This window comes from Capsicum annuum, chromosome 9 (assembly GCF_002878395.1).
Source record: "Capsicum annuum cultivar UCD-10X-F1 chromosome 9, UCD10Xv1.1, whole genome shotgun sequence".
Classification (NCBI taxonomy): Eukaryota; Viridiplantae; Streptophyta; class Magnoliopsida; order Solanales; family Solanaceae; genus Capsicum; species Capsicum annuum.
Genome location: NC_061119.1, coordinates 86,088,731 through 86,113,012, shown reverse-complemented (window position 1 = coordinate 86,113,012; position 24,282 = coordinate 86,088,731). Strand labels below are relative to the sequence as shown.

The 24,282-nt window shown below is 35.9% G+C and overlaps 1 pseudogene; it reads right to left on the bottom strand.

Annotated features, from left to right (window-relative positions):
• Positions 1-12,464: 12,464 nt before the first annotated feature.
• LOC107841343 lies at positions 12,465-18,288 on the bottom strand (annotated as a pseudogene).
• Between the last annotated feature and the right edge of the window lie 5,994 nt (positions 18,289-24,282).

Sequence of the window (24,282 nt, the reverse complement as noted above, 5' to 3'; positions counted from 1 at the left end):
GTCAACACTCCGCGATCGCCATACCTGAGGGAAAAATTTGGTAGAATTCAAAACTCCTGCACATCATCTTCTACCCGCAAAACCTCACATAACGCTACCATAAGAGTTTACGTATTTGATCTATTATTTTTTTGGTACGATAATACTAATGTTGGCCTGAGTTGCATCGCTTACAGGTTCTAAACCTAAAAAATGAGAGAGTTTAATGACACCAGGTTCATGGCCGCACAATGCCAACACCTCTACTATGAAGATTTTCATAGGACTAAGTTACTCCCTGAAAGGGGTATCTGCCTTGACAAAGTGAAGGAGAAGCTTCCAACATTCCATGCCGGACTTAATGCTACCGGTAGGATGTGCTCCACCCGAAACCCTGCTATGCAAATGAGTAGTGGGTATGTGAGTTATACACAAACCTTAGCGTAGTTTCTCTCACAAACCCAGTGATGAAAATTTGGGGAAAATAAGTAAACTTCAGAGCATAGCAAATTAATGAGGTATATGGGCTGCCGAATGCTTACATTGGGCAATTCCAAGCAAAAGGATATGAGCTAGAAACATGGATGGTAGACATACTATGTCTAGGCAAAGAAGTATGCTGGGCCATCACCAAGAGAGATATTTTAATGAATAACTTCACAGCTAAAGCTAGGTATGGCTGAATATCATTTACAGTAGAGTCTCTCCATGCACTCACATGACCTTTGTTATAGACATGCAAGCTCAGATGGTGGCTTGTATCCTGTCTGGCATTTCTCTGAATGTGGGTGAGATGTGATCTCAGAGTGGCTGTATTTCAAGAACCAGGGAGGTACACATCTTCTCTTTCCGTCCCTTATTACTGAGCTATATAGGAGAGCATGGGTAGAGGAGTATGCTGTAGACACATGGGTACTCCCAGGCCCCTATATTTTCCCACTTAAATTCAGGGGTGAGGGTGCCCCAGGTTAAAGTAAGAAAAGAAAGATGGACTCCAATAAATTAGCTCAGCAGGACATAAATTCTTGTAGACCTTTGTTAGCCAACCCCCTCGATGATATCTCAAGTCAAATGAGGAAGGTTAGGGAGCTAGTGTCCAGATTGCCTTAGGGACCTGGAGAGCCATACACTACTCGCCACTCATATGTTACTCAGTCGGATAATGACATATACCGTAGGGAGCAGAAGAAGCAGGGAGTCATTATTACCAGTTTGGACAGAGCCTACTCAGCCTTAGCGGGATCATACAGGGACCTCAAGTAGTTACATGAGAAGACAGTGAAGAGAGAGAAAAAAAGAGATAAATTCTTCCAGAAGCTATGGAAGGGGCTAAAGGGCATCTTTAAGGTGCTCAAACCTAATGAGCGACTACCTTCACCGAGGTTGGACATTAAAGATGAGCCCTATACAAATTGGTCAACTGATAATGCTGGTGGTGATGGTGCAAAATTAGCAGGAGAGAGCAGCTCTTGATGTAGATTCAGGGAGACCCCTTTTACTCTTATTTTATTGCACATGAAGTGAGAATACTGCATTTCTTTTAGTTGGGGGTGCCCCCGAATTTTTAGTGTTTTTATGTTGTGATGCTGGATATTTTTTTTATGTTGTTATTTTGGGATGTCATTTTGGATATTACTTTGTTCTTGTTGTGGAATGCTATATCTTTGGACATTCTGATATTGCCCACATTTTATGGATTATCATGTGGTTTTTAGAATTAGTTTTTCTTTTACTTTTATTTTGATTTTGATAATGCATGACAAGCTTTGCACTATGATGAATTGAGTGACGATATTCTTAAGGGTAAAACGTCATTTTTAAGTTTTGATGCATAGATGCATGGGAATTCTGAGTACCCATAGCATAAATGTCATGAATGCAAGGGAAGTCTGAGTACTTGTAGCATTGTAAAGTCCAAATTAGGGATCACATTCTATGCCATTGGTGAAGTCTGAGTAGCCATATGGTTACTGCGCCCGTTTTGAGCTAAAATATGATGCTAAGGCTTTGGTTGTTGCCATAATTTAGCAAATTATATGTGGTGCTAATGTAAAATGAACAACCCACTCCGTCCAAAAATTTTCAAAACAAAATCAAAGGCATGGATGAGAGCAATTTTGTGATAAAACTTTTTCTCTTTTTGTGGATTCATAAATTTTGACTTATGAATAGAAATTGGTAGACCCATTTTGTCTCTCGCGAGAGGGACATTTGAGCCCCCTTGATGAATTTCGCTTGCCATGTGTGGCGAGATTTTTGTATTCATCTCTTGTACACTTGTGTTATCTAGAACTTGCCCCATTAGTCTTTCAAAACCAATTTTGATTGTATGTGGTTGGAGAAATGATCTTAGGCCACCCTTGTGATTTTGGAACCCACTCTAGCTTAAAAATCCTACCCATGCATAATTATAGTCCCTAGTACGCACTTTGAGCCTTTGGACCTTTCTTTGGCAAACTCATTACAATCTGTGATTCATTCTTTTTATCCCTCACTTGAACCAAACCCTTTTTGAACTTAAAAATGTAACTTGAGGCTAAAAACCTAAGTTGAGGGTGGTAAAATTTGATGGAAGAAAGTGTAAGGCCATAAAATTATTTATGAAATGCCGAATGTGCCTAAGTGTTGAAAATAAAGGAATAAAAAAATAAAGGATCTAACAAAAGGAATGAATTGCATGAAAGTTGCAAGAAAAAGAGATGAAATAAATAGGTAAGCAAAGGAAACAAAAATAGACATGATAAAAGATAGAAAACAAAGAGGAGCGGCCCATAGTAAAAAAGTAGGATTGAAAAATGTGATGTGGATGTTCAAGGAAGGGTGTAGCCATGTTGTCCTAAATGATATCCTACCCTAGCTCGAATCTACATTACAAGCTTAAAAATTCCTTTGAGATCTCCGACCATTTACTCTCTTTGTAGTGGAGATTGAAAATAGGGGCAAGCCTATGGTATGACACTTGTTGCATTTAGATTTCTTTTGTGAGGGAGAGAGTTTTGCACTTAAAATTTCTTGTTGCAAATTTGGTAGCTTGGTGTGTGAAATTCTTTTTTTTTGTGAGGTTGGCATATGAAACAAGTTGAGGTGGGTGATTTTGTCACCTTCCAAGCAATGAGGCAAAAAGAGTATAGCTTAGTTGTGGTCAAGAGGAAGCCACCTCTAGAGTATTTGTTGTTGTTTCTTGGTTGCTCTTTAAAGTCCTATGTCTCCTTGAATGTTGCATCTTATGATGAGGGGTGTAGTGGAAATTAGCTTAGCCCGTATGCAATGAGCTACTTGTGGTTGCAACTAAAATTGAAGTCATTATGAGCTTTAAGGTATAAAGTTTGGGCATAAATAATTGTGTCTCATGGTAAGATGTGGTGTTGCTTGAGGACAAGCAATAGATTTAAGTTGGGGGTTGATGAGTGGTGATTTTGCCACTCATTCGCACTCAATATTCGTATATATTATGATATTTTGAATGAATAAATGAGACATAATTATGATTAAATACACTAATATTTACTCTTTACAGGTATAAAGTTGAGGGAATAGAAAGATGTCTATTGGAGCTTAAAATGATCAAAAAATTAGCAAGAAAGTGTAGCTGAAGACCTGGAGAAGAAGGACCTCAGGTACCGCGGTGGTGGTCTACTAACCACAGTCGCAACAGTCAAGCAGAGTCAATCAACCGTAGTCACGTAAATCTATCGCAGTCGTGTAACTGCGGTCGTAGCCAAGCTAGTGTGATCGTAGCTTAGCGAAAGAGTTCAGCCCAAGGGCAAATCTGGAAATGCATATGGCTGATCCTAATTTTGACAAAAAAAACTCAAACCCTAACATCATACATCATATTCCATCTTCCCCAATTTTTAGGTTTAGCTCTTGAATTCATAGCCTCCATTTTTTGGAGAAGAAAATATTGTATAATTATTGGGTGAAGAATACATTGGAGACTTTCTAAGAGAAAGATTAGCTCACTTCTATTGTTGATTTGTGGGAGTGCCAAGTTTGAAGTAACATTCACTTAAGCTTCAATAAATCACTTCAACGGAGATTATGGGTATATCTATGCTTATTTATATTATGTATAGCTAAATCTCTCTCTTGGGGTTATGTGTGAATAAGGGTTGAAGTGTGTATGGGTTGTTGTTGATTAGCTTCTATTTAGTAGTTCATGTTTATGAGTTTTATCCTTGCTATGCTAATTTGGTTGGGATTTGATATGTGAAAGCCCCAAATACCCACATGGGTATGATGAGTGAAAGCTCCATGCTCTAGAAAATCTGAAGCCATCTTCAAAAGAAGGGTTTTGGGTGAAGTTTAGAAATCCATATCATCCTTGAAAGATGGATGTGGAGACCAAAATAATGATAAACAATTGTGTGTGTAGTTTGCTAAAGTTTCACTATCTTAGACATAGGGGTGAATGTGAGATTAACTATACCATGGGTATCATCCTAGAAATAGGGATGCCTAGATTGAGGTTGTGGTTACCAAGTGTTGAACACACCTATTACGTATTTGAAAGAATTAATGGTTGAAAGTTTGGTATTTTGTTGAAAGACTAGCATCAAAGTCTATAACCAAACCTACCTATATTTGACTTACTAAATTGATGTTGATTGCTAACACCCACATATCACTCCCTTAATAATGCATAATTCCAAGATTCGTGCATACATGTTAAAACTCTAATTTTTTGTAGCCCCAAATTTATACTAGAAAAATTCAAAAAGAAACATTAGTGTATATACCTATCTCCCCCATTTTTACCTTCTTGTAATATTGGTTTGAATTTAACTTGTATCTATTATTTTAAAGTAACTTGATTGCCACTCACATTGTTCCTCGTGGATTCGACCCCGACTCCAAAGTTAGGTAAATATATTAACGACGACCGCCTTGTGTAAGACTTAATACTACCACATTGTGTCTTAAGTTATGAGATGTTCTATAACACTTGCCTTAGAGGCAAAACTTTTTCCAAAGGACTTCTGAATGATAAAGCACACCCTTAAGCTTACTTTGATGTTAAAGAAAGAATATCCTTTTTGCGAATTATCCAACTTTCTATTTATTAACAAAATATAATAGAAGTTGAGAAAAAAAATAAAGATTGACAAAATGAAAAAAATTAAGGTTCAGCAAAAAGAAAAAAAAGAGGAGAATAAAAAACTAAAAAAATAAAAGTTAAGAGTTGAGAAAAAAATGAGAATAAAAAATAAAATAAAAAAAGTTTGAGAAGAATAAAAAAATGAGAAAAGAAAAATAAAAATAATAAAAAATAAAGGCTGAGACATATAATTAAAGAGAGAAATAAAAATAAATAATATTTGAGAAATTAAAAAAAAAAAATAAGGATTGAAGCAAATGAATTAAAACAAAAAAGAGAAAATAAAAAATAAAAATCAAGAAACAGTAAAAAGAGAAAAAGAAGAAGAAAAAAAAAGAAAAGGAAGAAATTGAGAGATAAATAAGCGTAGAAAGAGTAAAAACATTTGAAGAGTAGAGGAATAAAAATATACTTATTTTATAACAAAAAAAAAAAAAAAAAAAGGCCAGTTATAAAAGACATTTTTTGTGGGGACAAAAATACAAGGTCACCCACTATAGGTTCATCCTATCAAATTCAAAAAAGTCATGTGCCGGATGGAAACCATTTGCTCTTTGCAGATGCCCCAACTATTTTACAAATTGTGATTTGTGGGCTACTTTTTGTTAAATACTTTGAATTTGAAGTCGAGCTAAGACGATGAAAGAGTTTGCCATCTTTCTAATTATTTAAGTTAGTATTGAATAAATTTCTATTCATGTCCAGCAAATTTTTCTTTCTCCTCTAATGCGTAGTATGTTCTCATACACAACACTGTAAAATCCAACTACTATTTATCCACTACTTTTTGGTTACATTTATTTGATATAGTGTTAATAGTTAATAATTTTTTTTTAACTTGCAAATAATTTTTAGTCCTTGTTTGTTTGCACTTAAGAAAAATTTGAATCTGAATAGTTCAGATTTCAGACTATTAAGTGCATTTGTTTTTATTAAGATTAACTTTTAATAGATCTGAATAGATCTTTATCATTCATATCTGGAATTCAATCTTAATATCACTATGAAGTATTCTTGTGCTGGATAATATTTACTACTATTCTATCCATAATCACCAGTCATCACCACAAACCACCTCTGCCACTACCATTGTAAACCACCACTCACTTCTATCCTCACAACCAACATCGCTGCCTATCAACCATCCTTACAACGAAAATCGCTACTACTCATTATTGCCAGCTGCTACCTACCACCTCTATTATTCTAATTATATTTATCATCAATGTTGTAATATCCCATACTTTTCTTAGTCCCGTTTAGCTCCTAGTGTGTCAAGGGTCAATTTTAAAAATTTATAATTCTTGATACATTTAGAATTTTTCAGCTATAGATCGACTAAATTGTAGACAATTGAATCAGTTTTCCAATGATACCAATTTTGCTTAAATTCGATACTCGGTTGAGAAGTTATGACACTTTTAATGAAAAACAGTATCCACCGCGATAGCACCACGTCGTGGTGAAGTGCAGATTCGCAATTGTCCATTTTTTAGTGAAGCACCGCGATTACGCCGCGTTGCGGTAAAGTCCAAAATCCCACTCGTCCCTTTCCAATAGCTCACCGCGATTTGCCAGTATCGCGTCAAAATTCTTGATGGAACAGACACCGCATCACGGTAGAGTGCAAAATGACACTCGTCTTTTTCCAGTGACGCAACGCGATTGCACCGCGTCGTGCCAGTACTCAAAATGGCACTCCTCCCTTTTCCAGTAAGCCACCGCAATGGCACCGCGTCGCAGTGGAGTGCAAAATCAGGATTTCCAATTCCGAATTTAATATTTCAAAGGGCAATCCAGTCATTTCTCAATCCCCAAATCGTTAAAAACAAGGAATTAAACCTATTCTAAGCATTATACGCTTACTTTTCGTCAAATTCCTCTCCAAGAAACCCTAGAACCTCAAATTTCAAACCTCAAAAAATCCAAATTGCACCATTCTTTTTTCAAGAAAACACAAAATTCAAGATTCCCAATTCAATATCTTCAAGTATTGATCTTCAAGAGCACAATAGAAACTCAAAGTTCAAGCTTCTTCAATTATTCATCAATTAAGGTATGTGAGTTTTTCAACAAGGATAATTATTTCATCCTTATGTCCAAAATTAATTTTTGAAGTTAATTCCATGTGAATTTACATGAGTTTCAAATTAGGGTTCATATCCAAATATTGTTATTTAAAGATTATGATCCTACAAGTGATTTAGATGTTTCATTGCATGTCTACTTTCGTATTTTTATGCATATGAAATTAATTCCCAAGATTTATAATTGAATTATCAAGATTTTCATTATTTAGCATGAACTTTATGATGATTTGACATGAAATTGAAGCATGGGTTATTAAGCTCTAGTTGAATATTGATATTTCAAGAATGATGATGCTTTAAGCACCCTATGATTAGTTATTTTCAGATTTTTGAATCAAGATTTGATCTTTTAATCTCAGCTTAGATATGGAATCCACTTTACAATTTTAATTATAGTTTAAAGTAAAAAGATATACAAGTAGGTTGTATTATAAACCCTTATAATAGTTTTAAAAGTGGATTTCCTAAAGAATGAGCATCAGATTAAAGGGAGTAGTATTTAGCACTGAGTTGGGTATTTTCACATGCCCCAGAACTACGAGCCAACGTAGGTTCAGATTATCAGATTATTTCCATTTCTATATGGATGAAGTTACAGATGTGATCACTTATCTTAGGTTATACTCCTTGGCAAGAGTATGACACATCTCCCCAACATGAGATTTTCCTTGAAGAAAACTAGACATTGGACACTATGATAGCTTACATAGTGTATGTCGGTTCGTAGAACCTCCCTATAGAAAAGAGTAAAGAATAATAGAAAAGCTTTTAGAAACTAAGTGTAAAGGCTCACGATTTTATTCAGATATTGTTTTACATAATTCATTAGCTATGAGATTTCAGCTTTCAGTTTACAGATATAGAGGTAAGTCCTTTTTCACTTGGCATGTATGATCTGAAATAGATTTCAAGTACAGATTTAGAAATAAGTGTGGTGGCTCATAACATTCATATAGCATGTTTTAACATTCATGATTTATGATTACAACTTCCAATTACTCAAGCCAAAGTGAACCATTATTACTTAGCATGCATTATTTATGAGAAAGATATATGTATTTCCCTCACTGTTTTACTATGCATTTCACCCTTATATACTCAGTATATTCCATAAGTACTGATCTACATATACGTATGTGTGCTGCATTGTCTCATAATGTAGGTTCATGTGTTCAATTTCAGTAGCGTGAGTGATTTCTACCATCTTCATGTGCATCTCAACAGTTGGTAAGTCCTCATAGTTTGGGGACCCAATCATTTAGATTTTCTAGCTGATTACGGTTGTTGATTTAGTATTTTTAGTCAGTTCAAGTCAGTTGGGGGCTTGTCCTAGTGGCTCTCTAGTTGTTAGTAGTAGAGGCTTGTCGGACGGCTAGACATAATTCAGATTTTCAGTATTGATTATCTAAACTTTTAAGTCTAACATTTTCAGATATCATGTTTGGATAATTTCAGCTTAGATCAGACATAATTCTGTATTTTAGCTTTGATTTTATATCTATATTTCTTTATAATGAGCTTCAGATTTAGTAGAAGGCTTACAGGGTTAGCTTAAGGCTACTCATAGTCATGAGCATTGTGTGACATCTCAGGACCCATTTTTGGGACGTTACAAACTTGGTATCAAAGCCTAAGGTTATAAGAGTCCTAGGGAGTCAGACAAGCCGCATTACTTAGAATCTTGATCATGGGTGTGAAGCGCGCCATATTTATGAGCAATAGACTATAGGATATTTTAGGAAATTATCCTTTTCTTTCATGATTTATCATGCTTACAGTGTCTCTATCTTCTTTTAACTTGTGCTCTTACGTGACAGTTGAATATGCCTCCACACCGAGCTAATGCACGCAAAAATGATAACCAGCTACCCCAGCCCGCTGACCCTCTGAATGAGAATGTATCCCATGCTGAATTTTAGGCTGCCTTTCAGGCGTTAGCCCAAGCTGTGACTGCAAATGTTCAGGGCAACCATATGGTGGCAGTTTTACTTCAGCGGAATGGGGATTTAGCAGCAGCCAGAATTTGTGACTTCATGAGAATAAATCCTCCTGAGTTATTTGGGTCAAAAGTAGGTGAGGACCTACAGCTTTACTTAGATGAGATAAGAAAGATCACTTAGATTATGCATGTTACTAAGGAAGAGAGTGTAGAGTTGGCATCCTATAGGTTGAAGGATATGGCGTATGATTGGGTGGTTATATGGAAGAATGGTAAAGGTGAGAATGCAGCTCCTATGAGTTGGCAGGTGTTTTAGGATGCATTTCTAGACAGGTTCTTTCCGCGTGAAATGAGAAAATCTAAGGTAGAGGATTTTGTAAACCTAAGGCAAGGCTCGATGACAGTAAAGAAGTACTACTTTAAGTTCAACCAGTTGTCTAAGCATGCCCCTATTACGATGGCTGACCCTAGGTCGAGTATGAGTAAGTTTGTTACTGGAGTATTTGGTTTGGTAGTCAAGGAGTGTAAGACTGCCATGCTTATAAAGGACATGGATCTTTCTAGGCTGATGATTCATGATCAACAGATTGAGGCAGAAAATTTGAAAGGGAGAGAGGGAAAATAAAAAGGCTAGAACCGAGTTGTTTGATTATGGCCAGACAGAGTTTGGAGGGTGAAATCATTCGCAGTTTCAGAGTCACTCGTCTATGCCAGCACCATCTTCAGCCACTGCTCCCGTCCCCAGAGCTAGGCAGGTGAAGCTGGGTAAGACCTCCATGTCCAGATCTCAGTAGTGAGTGGAAAACCCAGTTATCCTCCATGTGCTAAGTGTGGTAAGAATTATCTTGGTGAGTGTTTGTTTGGACAGAAAATTTGCTATGGTTGTGCTAAGTTGGGACATAAAATCAAAGAGTGTTTGCATGCTAAGTAGGGAAATAGTCATGTTCGTCCCCAGACTCAGGCTACTAGCGCACCAGCTCCTCTAGGTCCCCCAGTTCCTCCTCAGGGCACATTATCCAGTACCGATGGGGGTCAATGCTAGAATTGGTTTTATGATTTACCATCCCTTTAGGAGCAGGAAATTCACCAGATGTTGTTACTGGTATGCTTTGTGTCTTTCATCTTGATGTTTATGTGTTATTAGATCCAGGGTCAAATCTCTCTTATGTGACCCCACTAGTTGCAATAAATTTTAAAGTAGGTCTTAAAAATATTCCTAAGCCCTTCTTAGTTTCTACCCCAGTGAGTGAGTCAGTTATTTTCAAACAGATCTATAGAAAGTGTCCTATCACTGTCCTTTATAAGATCTTGTTAGAAGACTTAATAGAGCTAGATATGGTTGACTTTGACATTATTTTGGGCATGGATTGACTTTATTCCTGTTATGTATCTATAGATTGTCGCACCTGAGTGGTGAATTTTTAGTTTCCAGATGAGCTAGTCTTTGAGTGGGAAGGTACTTCAGCGTCTCCCAAGAGACATTTCATATCCTATCTTAAAGCCAGAAGGTTGATATCAAAAAGGTGCATCTATCATCTAGTTCGAGTCAAAGACACTAAGTCTGAGGCTCTAACATTTCAGTCAATCCGTGTAGTCAATGAGTTTCCTGAAGTTTTTTTAGAAGATTTATCAGGGGTACCTCCCGATAGGGAAATAGAATTCGGTATTGACCCTCTTCCAGATACTCAGCCCATCTCCATCCCTCCATATCGTATGGCTCCATCTGAGCTTAAAGAGTTAAAAGAGCAGCTTAAAGATCTTTTAAATAAAGGATTCACAAGGCCCAGTGTCTTTCCATGGGGCAATCCCGTCCTATTCGTGCGAAAAAAAGATGGTTCTTTGTGAATGTGCATTGACTATCGTCAGCTGAATGAAGTCACAATAAAAAACAAAAATTCTCTTCCTAGGATTGATGACTTATTTGACCAACTCCAGGGTGCAAGTTATTTCTCCAAGATAGACCTTAGATCCAACTATCATCAGCTTAGAGTAAGAGAATGTGATATTCAAAAGACAACTTTCAGAACCCGTTATGGTCATTTCGAGTTTCTAGTCATGTCCTTCGAACTAACAAATGCCTCAGCAGCCTTCATGGACTTGATGAACAAAGTGTTCAAACAGTATCTGGACATGTTTGTCATAGTCTTTATCGATGATATTCTTGTTTGTAGTGAGGATGATCAAATAGATCACCTTAGAATTGTGTTGCAAACTCTTAGAGATCACCATTTTTTTGCCAAATAATGTGAATTTTGGATAAGATCAGTAGCTTTTCGCGGTCATAATGTTTCCAGTGATGGTATTAGAGTTGATCCTCAAAAGACAGAAGCAGTAAGAAACTGGCCTAGACCTATCTCTCCGTCAGATATCCAAAGCTTCTTGGGTTTAACTGGCTATTACAAACGTTTTGTTGTGGCGTTTTCTTTTATTGCATCCCCTATGTCTAGATTAACTCAGAAGAAAGTTAAGTTTCAGTGGTCAGATTCCTGTGAGAAGAGTTTTCAGTAGTTGAAGACTCAACTCACTTCAGACCCAGTTTTAGCGCTACCTGATGGTACAGATAGGTTCGTTGTCTATTGTGATGCTTCTAGAATTGGTCTTGGTTGTGTTTTGATGCATAGAGGTAAGGTTATAGCCTATTCCTCTATACAACTTAAGCCCTACGAAAAGAACTACCCTACCCATCACTACAGGAAAAATAGCCTACAGGGAAGGGAAATCTGGTCCCAAAAAGTCCAAATCTCGTCCCAATTGGGTTTTTAGGATGGGAAAAAATCGATTGCGTCTCATCCTAACAGGCTCCGCCGCGAAATCTCAATAGTGACGACACAAAAAATCCGGTCGTAATTAACCTTTTGCGACGGCCAAAAATCAAATCCTAATTAACATTTTCCAACGATATATCACGTCCCAAATAGACTAGCTATCTTGTCCTCACTATCCTTTTGCGACGACATATCTCGTCCCAAATAAACTATCTAGTCGTAACTATGTTTTAGCGATGGTATATCTCGTCCTAAATAAACTATCTACCTAGTAATAATTAACTTTTAGCGACGGTATATCTCATCTCAAATAGACTAATTACTTAGTCATAATTATCTTTTAGCGACCATATATCTCGCCTCAAATAGACTAACTACCTGATCCTAAATTATTTTTTAGAGACGAGAAATACTTGGTCCTAAATTATCTTTTAACGACGAGTAAAATTTTTTTCCTAGATCAACCTTTAAGCACGAGCAAAATCCTGGTCGTAGATCAACTTTTAAAGACGAGAAATATTCTAGTCCTAGATCAAACTTTAAAGACGAGCAATATTTCTTGTCTCTAATTGACCACAAATGAGGCTAATATATATATCACAAAAGAATAATTTTTATCAATTTATATCAAATTGCTATCGAGAATCTCGATACAAAAACATGATATATTTAGAGACCAGAAAACTAAGTTAACAACCCATGATATTTGTTTCACAAAAAACATAGTCACCATCCCTATCCGATCGAGCCAAGTATGATATCACAATTTTTCCATAAGATTTGAATACATAGCAAAAAAATAATCAAGTCACTCTTGTTTCTATTGTTTAAGTCCTCGAGTTTCAGTTCAAATTGCCAACTTCCATCATAGGACACCACTTCACCTAAATCAAGAAACTCCTACAACAATAAAGCAAAAAACTAGTACATCACTTTAGGAGAAAATTAATATGTAAAATCGGTTCAGATAGTCATAAATCACAAGTAAAAATATTTAGTAATTCAACATTAAAGAGTTCGTTGAAATATTTAGTACTTCACATTTATATCTCTGTCGAGCACAATTAGACATCCAACTTCAAAACTGAAATTAGTAACAGACAATGTCTTTTTTATCATTTATGTGCATGGCTTATATATCTTATGCTTTTAACCTCCTTACTTATTTTTCTAAAAAGTTATCTCTAACAAGTTTTGTTGTTTACTATTGTACAAGCACTTCTAAAAGGGATAAACCCCAAATGGAGCCCTGCTGCAATCTGCTCAGCCATGATAACCACAGCAGATGCATTGGACAACACTCAAGGGCCCATCCGTGTCATTGGTTACAACAACAATGCTGCGAATCCCCTAGCCATGGGAGCTGTCCATATCAATCCATCACAAGGTCCTCATATTCTTGTACCAACCCTTCATTGGACATAAACTATCCATCTTTCATTGGTTATTTTTATTACCACAGTAGCAAGTCGGATCCTATATAGATACAAGAATTCAGCAGGGAGGAACTCTGAATTCTGGGGTTGAATAATATATTGCCTTTCACAAGATACAAATAATGCATGAAAGTTACCAAGTTAAAAAAATTCAAGCAACGTCTCGTGCCATAAAATAATTTCTATCTTTACAGACTAAAGTCTCGTGCTTACTGTCAATTCAAGAAATATAGTAAAAGGAAAAGCTTGAAAACCTGACCAAAACAATTTAAAGACAACTCAATATTAACCCAAAAAGAAAATCACTAGGCCATTAATTAAAGAGAAGCCAAATTCTTGAAAAATATCCATGTCTATGTGAAATAAATCAAAACCGACTGGAAAACAAAAATGATGAATGTGTTGTGCTGCCAGCGAAAATGCTGCACTAATCCCAGATACAAAATTAAAGGAGCTTATACTGCCTTGCTACTCATATTTTATGACTCAAAAAACAAAATTCAAAGTCACAATACTTTCTAATAATCAGAAGAAGTTACAGCAAAATAAAAGGATCTTTAGTTGTAGGTTTTGTTACACAATTGGCGATTTTCTTTTGTTGAAAAAAAGGATTTGTTCAGATGCCAAGCACGCCTCACTGTTTCCGAGTGTAATGGTAGGAGAACTATCTCAATTACAAACCAAGTTCTACTGGCAAAGATGATAGCGACTTAAAGAGGATAACCTTACCTTGTATAGGTCGTTTTCTAGACTTGCATCAGATATATCCAAATCACTTTTTCAACAAAAGCTCCACAGTTGAAAGCACCCACATGTTTTTGAATTGAAATGATTCTAAAATGTAAATGTGTATCAGCCAAAATCAAATATAAGAGTGACAACAGCGAGTTAAATATATCTCGTGTGCTAAGCTCCCGCTATGAGCGGGGTCCGGAGAAGGGCCAGACCACAAGGGTCTATTTGCGCAGCCTTACAGAAAGTAGATGATCAAAAATATTTGTAATGCTTCAGTCAAAATTACCAATTCACAAGGAACTCATTCTCACTAATCAAATATTCATCTTCATGTTCAGTGCCTTTCTCAAGTGAGTCAGTAACCTGGTATACAAAAGAAAAAACATTTCACCTAATCGCTCCTCGAACAAATTCATAGGCTAAATAACTTAATTCATCACTAAAGGTAAAAACTACGCTAGAGGAGCCTGATGCCACGCAATACAGAAGAGCATATCGTTGAAGAAACAATTGAGAAAAGCTTTTAAGTAGTGAGATAAGATGATGAAAACGACAAGAAAATTTGCCTACAGATGTACATCCTAAGCAGCCGAATAAGAGATAGAATATATGCTTCAGTTTTCCACGCTTGCTACTAAGCGAGCTACTTGAATACATAGGTAAAGATAGGTGTTTTGTCCTCAAAGTACAAGAACTCAATCATGTCAACTGATCATTTTTTTTCTCCGTTTGCACTGAAAAAGTTTCCAGTAATCCCCACCCCCAATTGTCTATAACCAAACAGATACACAAAAACCATAAACAACAGAAAGCTGAAGCACAGTCCACCGAGAATACAAATTAGTCTATTGAAGAAAGATGGGAAAAGTGTTTAAACAAAAGGGGAAGGGCAAAAACAAGAAAAAGAAGTTGACCTTCCCAAACAAAACCTTCCATACTGTGTTGTGCACAAACGATAAGATACCCAGAAGTCGTGTCTCCCTTCTGTTTCCCTGCAGCATTATGAAGATATAGAACAATTACTGCATTCTTCACGTGGTAAAGCAGCCATGATAGCAGAAGTATAGCTAGCTTCTTTCCGTGTCTATACTTGATTTTATCCTAATTCTGAACTTTTTCTTGGGGAATGACTTTGGTTAAGTATGTAGCTAAGTTTACAGGTAGGCATCATATTCTTCTCCATAGATTCCCAGTGTGAAGTGTCAAAATCAAACGATCATGGTTGTAAAACACTTCCCATTTTAGAAATGATTTGAAGATGTAAACATGATTGCATTCAAAATTACTGTAAGCAAATATGCTTGGAGTATAGATTTCTTTGTAACGGACATAGATTAAATGGAAATAACTGGTCCAGAGAGTTATGTGGTTGAGGTCTACTGGTTTTACAATAGATAACTAGCATCTGGATACGTTGTTGCTCTGAGTGAAGAAGTGAAAAGCAGCACATTAGGATGGCAATTGCATTGAAGCTTCATACCTTTTCCCTATGGCTGAGGAGTTCTAAAATCTGTGCTCCAACAGCATAGCCAGCATCCTCTAAACTGTTTTCCAAAAATTCATTAATATCTAAAAGAATGTGTTCACAAATACACTGAAATTTGTGGCAACGGCAAAATATTACTTCAAAAACTATATTAAACTTTAAAAGACAAGAAAAATTTAAGCTCAAGTTCGCAGAAGATTCTGCTTATCCTTTGGCACTTCAAATTGGCTGATATTCAGTCCCATTTCTAAATGCCTTCTTTTTAGCACAAAATGATCAGACAAATGGTTCCTTCGACAAGTTTAGGTGAGGCAAAAGTAGCAATTTAATTCCTTTAGATAAGGGAAGAATTCAATAAAATGGATGTAGAAGTATCAACAATTGCATACAAGTAGTTAAAATAGCTAATCCTTAACCTAGGGGATCAATCGTTTCATCTGAAGCTAATAATACGTAGAATGAAGATGTGTTAATTGTTCTACTATATTGACAAGATGCCATGGAAAAGACTCTTAATCACCAAAAAGATATAGCGGGAATAAGAAAAGCTAAGAGCATTTTCGTATTTGGAGCAACGCTAATGTAAAATAATCAAACAATCAACTATGCCTCCACTCCAAAATAGTCGATTTATGACTGTACAAATCCTCCATAACCAGTTCATCCTATTTTAACCATTCCAATATGAGTAATTCTCTAAGTTACACAGACATACAAGTCCCTTTTCCTCTATTTTCAGCAATACAAGGGCAACAACATCTACAACTCAGTGTTAAACAAGTCGGGGTTCGACTATATGGATACCCAATTTTTCATTTAAGCTCATTTCATGATGAATCCTTATAGTTCAGCAATATAAAGACAAATAAACAAAATTACTGAGATCTTGAAAATCACCTTCGCGCTAATTCAGTGATGTTGTCCACTTGAGTCTGATTGTACTAAACAAGCTCCGAAAACAAGAAAGCAAATGCACTTAAACTGACCTGCAAAGAGCCTCAATCACTAGTCTACAAAAGTATATCCCCACCTACCCACCTCACTCACTCCACCCACTCTACCAACATACTCTAGCTAAAATCAAATATAAGAGTGACAACAACGAGTTATATATATCCCATGCGCTAAGCACGTGGTCCAGGGAAGGGCTGGACCACAAAGGTCTATTCTACGCAGCCTTACAGAAAGTAGATGATAAAAAATATTAGTAATGCTTCAGTCAAAATTACCGATTCACAAGGAGCTCTTTCTCACTAATCATATATTCATCTTCATGTTCAGTCCCTTTCTCAAGTGAGTCAGAAACCTGGTATACAAAAGCGAAAACGTTTAACCTAATCTCTCCTCGAACAAATGCATAGTCTAAATAACTTGATTCATTTTTCTTGTAGTGAAACAAGCAATACAAACAAAATCAAAAGTAGAAAAATTTGAGAAAGTACAGTTAAATGAACGGAAAATAGACGAAAAATGAGAAAGCAATAGCACGAAATTGAAAAGATCAATTCTGACGGTATTTTGCACCCAAGAAAAAGAAATTTAACATAAAACTTACCTGCACCGCTTGAAAAACCAAGATTATGGTGCAAAATCAAAGGGAAAGAACGCATAGATGAACGCAAAGCTGATCCGGTAATTGAGAGAATTTCTTCAATAGTGCAAAATAATTAGGGGAAATTGTTGAGAAAATGTTTAAGCTGCTGATGGATATTTTCAAGAGAAATTGTATCCTTTTAATTAGATTTTAGAGAAGGAAAAAAAAAATTGTCGTTTTGGGGCCTATGTACTATTTTTAGCAGAAAAATTGGTATGAATTTTTTCATTTAAAATATTCATTTCCCGCTCAAAGATCAATTACTAACAGGGACGAGTTAAAAAAAATTTAGGACCATTTTTTTTACCTTCGCAAAAAAATGCACAATTAAGGATTGAAATATAATCTCGTCTCAATAGGTATACTTTTAGACACCAAATTATTAGCTCGTCCCTAAATATTGGTCTTAAATAGTTGTTTTTCTTGTAGTGCATGTTCTTGAGTTAGCTGCTGTTGTATTTGCATTAAAAATTTGGAGGCACTATCTTTATGAGGTGCATGTTGATGTATTCACGGATCACAAAAGCTTGCAATATGTGTTTACTCAAAGGGAGTTAAATCTTCATCAAAGAAGGTGGTTAGAATTGTTGAAGGATTATGATTGAGTGTGTTGTATCATCCGGGCAAGACCAATATATGGCAGACGCCCTTAGTAGATTATCTATGGGCAGTGATGCTCATGTGGAGAATGATAAGAGAGAATTAGTTCGATAAGTTCACTGGTTAGCTAGATTGGGTGTGATGATACTGTTTGAACACTCTGTTCACTGATAAGAGAGAATCACTTTTAAGTCTAAGATTTTCAGATATCATGTTCAAATAATTTCAGCTTAGATCAGACTCCGCATTTTTTCTTTGACTTTATATCTATATTTCTTTATAATGAGATTCTAATTTAGTAGAAGGCTTACAGGGTTAGCTTAAGGTTACTTGTAGTCTTGAGCATCGTGTGACGTCTTGGGACCCATTTTCGGGGTGATACAAATGTTGCCACCATCAACCATTACCGGCCAATCCTTACTAACAACCAACTCATCTATCATAACTAGCTCTATTCCAACTACCCCTAACATATCATCAATAGCCACACATTCTTCGGTCAATACCACTACCATTGTCACCAGTGTTGCCAGCTCTGATATCAAAACCAATGCTACCACCACCATCAATCACTACCGTCCAATCCTAACTACCAACCAACTCTTCTATCATAACTAGCTCCACCACCAACTACCACTAACACATCATGAATCTCCACATATTCTTTGGCCACCACTAGCATCACTGTCTCCGGTATCGCCACCACCAACACAATGCCAATGCTAAAACTAATGCCAAAACTACCATTAACCTCTACCGGCCAATCCTTACAACCAACTAACTCATCTATCACAACTGCCTCCACCACCAACTATCACTAACGCATCATCAGCCTCCACACATTCTTTGGCCACCACCACTACTATTGTCACATGTGTCACTAGGGGTGTCTAATAGCTGGTTCAATTCAATTTTCTAGTATTAGTTCGATTTATCACACTAAACCAATTACTAAATTAATACAATATTCATTATCGATTAATTGATTTTTGGTTTTTAATGGTTTGATATTTCATTTAACAGATAAGAAAGTACTCCTGTAATTTTTTTGTTTCTCTTATTTTCATTTGTTCTACACTATCTTCGTACATAAAGTCTACACAATTAACAAGCACTAAGATCATAATTATAAAATGTAAAACACAATAAGATATATACTTATATAAAGTTAGTAGTGTATAATTATGGATAAAAGTATAATTTTGTATAGTCTCATTAGGTTATAGACATAAACATTAACTAAATCCTTACAATTGAATATTGAATTAATAGCCCAATAAAACTGTAATGACTCTCGTATTGAAATTTAGAAATTTATGTGTTTTGACCATTTTTCCCTTTCTCGTTGTTGCTTTATCTCATTTACGAGTCATGGGATAGTTTTCATGTTTCTCGATGCATACAAAAGTATTTTAAATGAGATTGTGGTTTTGAACACCTTTAAAAAGGGATAGTTTGACTTCAGACAATGCTTTGTGATCGAAGCTTCAGATGATAATTTTGATAGTTACATTAGCTCTGAAATATCCATTTAAGGTTAGTGGTGAAGTTACTTTGGGTCCCGAGCCTTTATTTTACTTTTTGATCTTATGTTTGAAAAACTAATAAAATTTGGGCAATGGGGGTCCCGGGGGTTAATTTATTAAAAATGGTCTTTTTTTCAAAAATTCAACATCGTCATTAAGTCTGGCACATCAAATTAGCCTAGTAGCATATTTGGTTTATTTCTATGGGATCCCAAATGAATCTCAAGGGTCCATTTGGAGAATTTTTAGACTTATAGATTGCTCCCTTGATGGCTTAAGCCATGGCCACTTAAGAGATAATTTGATGGCTTCATCAATAGCTGCTTAAGAAAGAGATAATTCGATGGCTTAAGTGATAACTGCTCAAGCGAGCCCTTGACAGCTTAAGCAATATCCCTTTAAGCAATCTTTTGATGTTTTATGCAATAACCGCTTAAGTGATTATTTGATGGCTTAAGCGACCATCACTGATATTTTTATATATCTCTTTTTCCCTTTTTTCCAGCCATTATTCCAAGCTTCAAACCTCCATTTTTACTTGTTGGACCTTGAATTAAGTAGGATATCCTTGATTTGAAGCATAGCTTGGGTTGGAGACGTTGATGTGACCTTTTTTCCGTTGTTATTCCATAAGTTTCTGCCTAATCCTCCATTAAATTCTTAATTTTTCCTTTTATTTTCTTAAGCTCTTGGGTTTAATTTGGGCCTCATTTGAGACTCCATTGGTGCTCAAATTTTGAGCTGGCATTCCCTGTCCTTTGATGGACCTTGTGACAGTTTGAATTTTAAAAATTCATTAGCAGTCCCACGGACTGTTTTTTACCTAATTTTGGGCTAGAGTTTTATATGGCAATATGGGTATATTCAGACTCTTTTTAACTTGTAGATGTCATTTTTGAATTGATTGGACATATTTGGTGTTGTTTGGGGGAGTCGCGCTTTAGATTGGGGCTTTGGACGGTGTTTGGGCTTGCAAATCTTTATTTAAGACAAGTTGAAATGTACCTTGGATTTTTCCAAAGTGTTTATGTGTCATCTGCTTGTTTGTTTGTATTTTGTGTTTCATTTAAGATTGGTGGTCCAACTTAGGTGATATGGGCAGCATCTCTGCCGGTATTGGAGACCTTTAATGGACTGTATTCTGATAAATGTCTATTCTAGTTAATTTTGCTACTTGTAAATATCTATACAAAGGATTGCAAATGAATAACTTAGAATTCTTGAATAATTTATAGGGATTACTTATATTATGAGCTTGTATCGTACTTGGTGACTTTCTAGAAGACAGTTAGGTTATTCTTACCTTGCTATGGAATAGTTGATATTTGATAAATACTTGGAGTATAAATTACCCTTTAGTAGTAGATGAGACTTATGATATATGATGTTGACCATGATTACACCTTCAAGAAGTAAAACACGATCGATGTCAAATATATAACTCAACAAAAGTTAGGGTCAAACCCACAGGGAATAGGTCGAATATCTACCACAAAATTACTAAAGAAGCCGAAAAAGTACAGAAAAGTAAATGGGGGAGTTTATGAGAATAATCTCAATAGTAACAAATCTTGATCGCTTTGGGTTGAAATAAATATGAGATGAATACTAGGATTGTATCCCACCTGACTTTCTAACTCTGTAGACTTATCGTGCTTCGTCAAACTATTTCTATACCTTGTATGAAGAATCTGACAAGATATATATCACCAACCGTCTTGTGAATACCTTTGCTGAATTTCACTCATCACCTTTTGAGTCTCAATGTGTCGCCTTACTAACCCTTATTCTAGATCCCAGATTAACTATTACCTTTTGAGTGTCAAGTTAATTAGATGAAAGGTGATAGATTTAAAGTACTGTTATAATCTTGTTTCTTAATATCTACCACTCTTTTGGAGTAATTATTAAAATACAGGCAGGTTCTCAACGTTTATAGTTGTTAAGAAAGCAATCATACTAAAGAAGATCACAAGAATATTAATCAAGAATGACTTTGCACTGCCTCTACTTCGTTATTCCATCAAGGTTCCCACAACCCTAGTTAGGTGGTTTATTCGCTCATATTTGCAAGAATATCCATTGAATTTATAAAAGAAAGCATATGAATAATCTTACAGTAATTGAAGAATAAAAATCAGAATGTCAAATTAATAATCAACCATAAAAACTAAGAACAGAGGATTCTAAGATCAAAAGTCAAATATCAGAATCACTATAGCATTGTGAATGTAAAGAGTGCTAAACTAATATAAAAACATCAAAGGGGTATTTATAGAATACATCAGAACCCTAAAAATCCCAACCAAAATGAAAAAGGAAAATTGAGTCGGCAATAACTTACGGACCCTAGGTGGGTCATAAGTATCAGAGCAAATATCCATGCTACAGAACACCAACTTATGAGGGGCGTAATTTGTACTTATGCCCTATAAGCAACCCTCTGTAACTCTAAAAACAAACTTCAGACTTCATATCTTTAAGAACAAGTTTCTCTGACACATATGTGGCAACTTACAATGGCTATAAGTGCCACTTACGGCCCATGAGTGGGTTTGTAAGTGGGGTCATCTGCTACACTTTAACTCATTTTCTTCTTTTCAGCTTCAAAACCTATTTTCTTGCAACAAAAATACAAATTCACATCATATCTAACAAAAAGGACCTAAGTACCTACATAGTTTTGGGTTTTAAGCCTCGAAAGTGTCATGAAACCATGGCATATCAACGCCATCAACTTAGAATGTTTGCATGTACTCAGGAAACAAACACAACATGATGCTTAACTAAAAGAAACCTAAGGAACCTATGACAGTCAACTTTAATTTCAGCTTAACCTATTTACAGCTTTTCAAAACCAATTATGTGGATCTTCTTATCACAACAATTAGACAAAAAGGAACCAAGTTAAGGAATTATATTAGCAATAAATAATCAAGCAATTATTCAAGCTACACTACCCAGATAGATAAGCAACTGGCAACACAACCCATGTACCCTCACAACTAGGACGTCCTACTCTCACAGTATGATCATATATATTAATGTGGGGATGATATCAAGAAACTCACACTCATAAAAAAAGTTCCAATCAACGTGCATAGAATACCATAGGCTTGCCCTTATTTTCTTTACCTGAGTTTTTTGAATAGTCGGACTAAGATCACTAGAGGACTTTATTTGGCTTATAATGTAGGCTTAGGGGCTGGTATGGTAAATTTGGGAACTAGTGACTCACCCTCCTTGACACTACACTTATATTTTGGATCCATGTCTTAACCAACTTTCTTTTACTTTTCCCTTATTTATCTCTTTTCTCTTTTATTGCTCATTCAGGTTTGGTGTGATTTCTTTATTTCTCTTTTTCTTTTTCTTTTACACTCTTATTCTTTTTTGTTTTCTCTTTTTCTCTTTTTCTCTTTTTTTTTTTCTCTTTCTTCTACCACACCCAACCCTACTTTCTTTACTCTTATTCAAACACTTCTTCATACCCAATTTTAACTACTCATCCCTATGATAGTCACCATCAACTTAGGATATTTTCTTATATTGAGGTGCACTATGTCTAAGAAGGAGCTAGGGCCAAGACAGGTTCATTGTTATCGAATTGGGAATGTGACAAGGTGAAAATAAGAATATAGGTCTATGTATGCTCAAGTCAGGGATCAAGGGATACTTATTCACATTTGGATAGTCATTTAGGGAAAGACTGGACTAAATCAAAAACTTCCTATGATTATGTCTTAACCAACTATCCTAAAACCTAGGCAAGACTAACCAGGGGCAAGTTCTTGATTAAATGCACAAACAGAACTAGGTAAGTATCTCACACACATGGTACAAGGTTATATTACCAACCACTACCTATACATTTCAATCAGATGATAAGTTATGACTATTTTTTCCCTAATCCTAATGTCATAACAAGGTTCACAATAGTCACACATATATTTACATCCCACAATTCACAAAATCTTTTTGGAGGGGTATCAATTTTTGAAAACACTTTTAAAAATATATAATATGTCAACTGACCTTAGATTCCTTATTTTTCTCCTAACTAAATATAAATACACCATAACACATCTAAGACATAATTACAAAATAATCTAAACATGTTGATTCTGCTAGGATGCTACAACTGATGGGAAAAAAAGCACGGTAAGTAAAACCCTCGACTGTGGTATACCTCTACCCTCAACCAAATACTATGAACTATCCCCAGTGTATAAATACAATATAAAATAAGGGATGAATACATAACTGGGATGCTCTATGCACCAGAATTAGACTCGCCCCCATTTTAGGCATCTCGTGGCTTAACCGGAGGAGGTGGTGGTGGGGCATGACTAGAAGATACACCCACTTCTATCTCAACTTTCCTCCACTCGTCAATAGAGTGGTACACCCTAGAATCATGAGTGACCCTTTTTACGGCTTACTGATAATCCATCGTAGGGTCATGTAGCTCTTTCTCTCAACCTTTCTTGGTCTTAACAACTAAGACCACATAATCATCCGTAAACAAGTAAAATATCATAGGTGGAGATGGAGGCAATGGCTACATAAAGGCTGGAATAACTGGAAAGTAGATCTTTGCTAGTGATTGCACCTCGACGCATAATATATCCAACTTTATATGGAAGCTAGATAAATCTCGAGTCTAGACCTTACACAATCATGCAGTCATCCAAGCCTCAAATCTATCAATCTGAGCATAAATCTCCCTAGTATACTCTTCCATATCCACCCTCATCCTTGCCTTAAATTGGGCCTCAACAGTCTAGTATAGTCTAGACCCAAGGTCGGATCTATGAAAATAATGTAGATAGTTGAGTCTCCATATGAGTTAGGCGGGCAGTCACTTTATCCTATTGATCAACCATAAATTGTATAAACTCGCATGACATACCAATCAAACTAGTAATTGTGGGGCGAGAGGGCATAGTAGACGTCCTAGCTAGCTTAGAAGTAGAAGCTTGGGCTGGTGCAGATATGGTAGTGGCCACCTAACCAGCATTAGAAGTCTCATTC